General features: G+C 43.8%; 1 pseudogene; it reads left to right on the top strand.

The window, feature by feature from the left end:
• The first annotated feature begins 4,007 nt into the window (after positions 1-4,007).
• Positions 4,008-5,009, top strand: LOC125917325 (proteasome subunit alpha type-7-like; annotated as a pseudogene).
• The last annotated feature ends 265 nt before the right edge of the window (positions 5,010-5,274 follow it).

The raw sequence follows: 5,274 nt of genomic DNA, 5'->3' as shown, positions 1-5,274 counted from the left end.
TCCATGCTGAGTAGTTTACATATGTGATCTTTTTTCTTTTAAATCCCCATGAAAATCTCATGGGGCAGATTCATTTTAAAGGTGAAAAAAAAAAAAAAAAAAAAAAAGGAAGGTCAGAGGGGCTAGGTCATTGCTTGTGGTTATATACCAGAAAACGGTGCAGCCACCAAGGAAAGGCACTTATTACAACTCTGTGTATGATACCACTTCCATGTTAAAGTCAAGAGAATAGCACACACAATGAAAGAGCATGACAGCTGAAGGTTAAGTTGCTTCAGAGCCTGTTAAAGAATGTGGTTTTCTGAGAACCCTACTTCACCTCCATTCTTTGGGAATGGCCTCTGGGGACAGACTGGACAGCCATATTAGTACAAGATAACCCTTACCCCTGGCCAGAGCTGATTGGTCCAGGGATAGATACCTGACTATCAGGCAGTCAATTCATCGCCTAATCAGCAACTTATCAGACTCTCCATGCAAATATAAATGAGACATGGGAACTAGAGTAAGTTGGTATTGGGCCTTTGGCCCAAATGATGAGTCAGAGTGGAAAAGAAAACTGAAGTTGGCTTCCCTATGTGCTTATTTTCACTTATCCAGAGTGTTCTCTTGTTATGAGAGCTGTATGGTAGATGCAAAGTGGAACAGGCTTTGAAACAGAGAAGAGAGATTGGTGAACTTGTACCCCATCCAAGGGTCGCAGTGGTTTTGCGGGGCGGCCTCAGAGACTAAGAAATCCAAAGCCAGGGAAGCTGTGTATTGGCTTCCCAACCAGTGGGTGGCAGCAGTGGGCCTTAAGAGGTTCCCAGCCAGGGGAGAGGGAAGCTAGGAAAGGAGAGGGAAGGTTGTGTTTCACATTTGCATCAGGCATTTGGAAAGGAACAATCTGCTTCAAAGAGATAAGCCTGGATTATGTATTGCCCTGATCACATAAAAAAAACTTATTAAATCCACTCTAAATGCGAGTATTTCATAGTAATCATTACATTTCTGTCCTTTTTACCCATAGGGGTAGGGATATGCATGTTTGGGTTTATAAGCAAATGTATCATGTTTCTTAGGAGTTCAGGAAGGTATCTCTCTCTGAAAACTGGGGTGGAAAAGAAAAAAAAGGACACAAGGATAAAACAATGATTTCAAGCTGGGCTGAGATTCCCTCCATGGGTTGGTGGTTTTGCTTTGTTTTGTTTTTGGCATGAGATGCACATAAACCCTGAGAAATGTACTTTGTCCAGTTAGAAGTTATTTTTCTCCGTCATTGATGATGTTGGATACTAGCAACTCTGTTTATAATGCACTGTGGGATTAGTTACTCTCTCTCTGTAACACAATCATCATTAAACAAGGGCTTCAGGAAAGCTGGAATCCTTGTTTTGATTGTGGTTACCGTGGCGACCAGTGGCCCATTGGTCCTGAGTCTCTCCTGTGACTGCTCACAGTGTTTCCTTGTTCTTTTGTTACATCGTTACATGCAAGTAGCAAGTTACGTTTCCAGTAACTCACGTCAGAGTTTTAACATGCCCAGGCATAAGCAGGGAAAGGCTATGAGGGAGAGGAGAGCCTCCTCAAGGAGAGGGAAAGGGGTGAGGTTGGATGGCTGCTGTCATCAGGCCTAGAAAGTCCTGTGAGGCCAAATAGACCCTGTCCCTGCCTTGCCTCTGCTTTGTTACCTTCTCCCACGCTATACTCATTGACTTTCCTTCTTTCAACTGGCCTCTGCCCAGGCCTTAGATCCCTTTGGACCTGAGTAAACACCCTCAGCCCCTTGGATATTCTTTTTGTGTTGTATATTCTGGATCAAATGAGCTGTCTGGTCATATAAGCCTGTTGCAAGGTCTAGAGCCTTGATCTGGCCTGGGACCCAGTTGCCTCCTGGGGACAGGGATGTGATGACCTCTCATTGCCACTTCTGCCATATAGTATCAACCACTAAAGCCTGGGCTTTCAAGTGTCCCCTGACCCTTGTCACACTCTGCCTCTTCCTAACCATACCATATGTATGTTCCTCTAGGACTCCCACCGTTTACTGAGCCTTACTCCTTTGGACCCTATGCTTATGCCTTACCTACCTGCTAGAATGCCCATTGTCGTATTAGCTTTACCCTCCAGAATTTTCCCTTGTCTTTATAGACTTGGCTGGAACGCAGCTCTGGCTTTTCTCTGCCACTGGTCTTTCATCCAGCTTCACATACAACTTGTTCATCTTTTCTGAAATATGACAACAGGCGAGTGGAACAACTTTTATGTAACTTTCTGGCCTGGGGGGTAGCTGTGAAAATTTGTTTCATTGGAACTTTTTGCTGGATTTTAAAAGACGTACAAATAATGCAGGCCCAGCCACAGGTGAGAGCCACAGAGAGGCACATCCCTGTTCCTCTTCTGTCTTAGGGTCCTGTGATCCTTTCTCTGATTTTGGAGAATCAAGCCTTTGCTCAGAAAGCATTACTGCTTCCTTTTGGTTTGCAAAATGAAGTTCAACACCTACACAGATGTATCCTCAGCTTGCCTCTGCAGCCTGTGGAACTGGTTTATAGGATGACTGAATGCAGTAGGGTACTATCAGGTTTTATTTATCTCTCTCACCAGTGCCTCTGAAGGTGCTCCATCACACCCCTTCTCCGACCCCGTGTACCAACTCGGAACAGATCCTGTCACTTGCTTGTCACTTCTATCAGTGAAAGAGATCTAATTTTCAATTAACAGCCCATTCCAAACCTAAATCTTAATCCACATTCAGTTCAAAACTCTGTTCCCACCGTCACCAGCTCAGGCTTGGCCTGTGGCTTGGGGACCCACTTTGTGGCGTTCTGGCCACATGACCATAGATTCAGGAACTCACCAGCCAAGTTTCCTTTCAGAGCCTGTTCTTAGCTGTCTCTGCCCGGACTGATCCTCAGAGCTCGTCGTGTGGGTGGCTGTGTCTCAGGCTTTGGCTCTCAGCTTCAGTGTCCCACCTTAAGAGGACTGATCCTGTCTGAGCTGTGCCCTTGCTCCACTTCCTAGCACGTAATTCCTCTCAGCTTTTTCACTATTTTAATTGGTTCGTTAATTTTTTTTTTTTTTGGTTAGCTGAACTATATCTGCTTTTTCCCATAGTAATATTAACTCCAAGATGGCAGAAACTGTGTTTGTCTCGCTTAGAGTTACATCCCCACGGCTTAATTCCATGTCTGTCACACTGAAGGCACTCAAAAATTTTTGTTTAATCAATATGAATTCCTATTTGAAATTCACCAAATGGCCAAATAATAGATTGAAAGATAGGAAATTGCTGACACTTGATTTTTGGGGGGGTGGAATGGGGGCTGGAAAATGGCAATTTCATATGCTTTATCCTAATATTTGAAGCATTCCTATTAACATTAACAGCAAGGTATTGAGATGGTTGCTGTCACTAATATATTACATTTTCCTGAAAATTCAATTCTGTTCAACATAATAAAATGGGAAAAAACCAGACATAATATTGGAAATACTAGTTGCAAAGGATCAGATTACCTACCTGCAGAGTCAATAACAATCACCTGGAAAATTAAGAGTCTTAGAAAAATCAAGAGTCCTAATGAGTTTAGTTGAGTTGGACATACAAAATACAGCCAACTAGAAAATAATTATGAATAAGATGATAGAAAATATCTTATAATAGCAACAATAAGACTATAATAATACTATAAGACTACCCCTTACCCCCCAAGCCCTGGAAATTAAGAAATACATGTATATGTATATGTATATGTATATGTATAGGTATATCATATGAAGAAAACTATAAAACTTCACAGGGAATTCCTAAAGACAACTAGATAAATGGGATGATGAAGATGTTTCAGGGTGGAAAGACTCAATATTATAAAAATTCCATTTCTCTCCATAATTAATGTCAACATTTATTTCTATTACAACCAAACCACAGTTTGGGGGGAGGGCAGCCTGACAAAAACAAATGCAAAGATCATCTGAGAGAAAAAAATTCCAATCAGCCAAGAGTCTTCTCAGAGGCATTGTGAACCTCGGGCCGTGTGGCCGTGAGTGTGCGCTTCGCCCAGGCCCGCCTCCAAGCCGCCAACCTGAGCTACGACCATGTCATCACCGTCTTCTCATCCCACTGTCACCTCTTCCAAGTGGAGTATGCACAGGAGGCCATGAAGAGGGGCTCGACTGCGGTTGGCCTGTGAGGAAAGGACGTTGTTCTGGGCACGGAGAAGAAGTCAGTGGCCAGACTGTAGGATGAGAGAACCATGTGCAAGATCTGTGCGTTGGATGACAGCGTCTGCGTGGTACTTGCAGGGTTCACTGCCGATCTGAGGATGGTCATCAACAGGGCCGGGGTGGAATGCCAGAGTCACCGGCTGACTGACCATGGAGGACCCAGTCACCGTGGAGTACAATGACCTGCTACATGGCCAGCCTGAAGCAACACTGCACACAGAGCAATGGGCACAGGCCTTTTGGCATCTCTGCTCTTATTGTGGGTTTCGACTTTGGTGGCATCTTCAGGCTGTATCAGACTGACCCGCAGGGACATACCATGCCTGGAAAGCCAATGCCATAGGTTGGGGTTCCAAGTCCATATGTGAGTTTCTTTTTCTTTTTTAAATGTTTATTTATTTATTTTGAGAGAGAAAGAGAGAAAGAGAGAAAGAGAATGAATCCCAAGTAGGATCTGTACTGACAGCAGAGAGCCTGAAGGGGGTGGGGCTTGAACCTAGGAACTGTGAGATAAGGACCTGACCGGAAATCAAGAGTCCAATAGTTAACCGACTGAGCCACCCAGGTGCCCCCCGCGTGAGTTTCTAGAGACCAGTTACACTGATGAAGCCATAGAGAGGGATGACCTGATCATTATACTGGTTATCAGGGCTTTCCTGGAAGTGGTTCAGTCTGGTGACAAAAACATTGAACTGGTTGTCATGAGATGAGATCAACCCTCAAGATTTTAAATCCTGAAGAAATTGAGAAGTATGAAACTGAAAAAGAGAAAAAAAAAAAAAACGAAAAGAAGAAATAAAAAGAAAGCATGATGGGGTGCCTGGGTGGCTCAGTCAGTTGAGTGTCCAACTTTGGCTCAGGTTATGATCTTGCTGTTTGTGGGTTCCAGGCCCGTGTCGGGCTCTATGCTGACAGCTCAGAACCTGGAGCCTTCTTGGGATTCTGTGTTTCCCTCTCTCTCTCTCTCTATCTCTCTCTCTGTGGCTCCCCCACTTGTGCTCTCTCTCTTTCTCTCAAAAATAAATGTTAAAAACAATTAAAAAAAGAAAGCATCATGATGTTGAC

Source organism: Panthera uncia, unplaced genomic scaffold (genome assembly GCF_023721935.1).
Source record: "Panthera uncia isolate 11264 unplaced genomic scaffold, Puncia_PCG_1.0 HiC_scaffold_1704, whole genome shotgun sequence".
Classification (NCBI taxonomy): domain Eukaryota; kingdom Metazoa; phylum Chordata; class Mammalia; order Carnivora; family Felidae; genus Panthera; species Panthera uncia.
The sequence above is the reverse complement of the archived record's forward strand: the minus strand, read 5'-3'. Positions and strand labels throughout refer to the sequence as shown.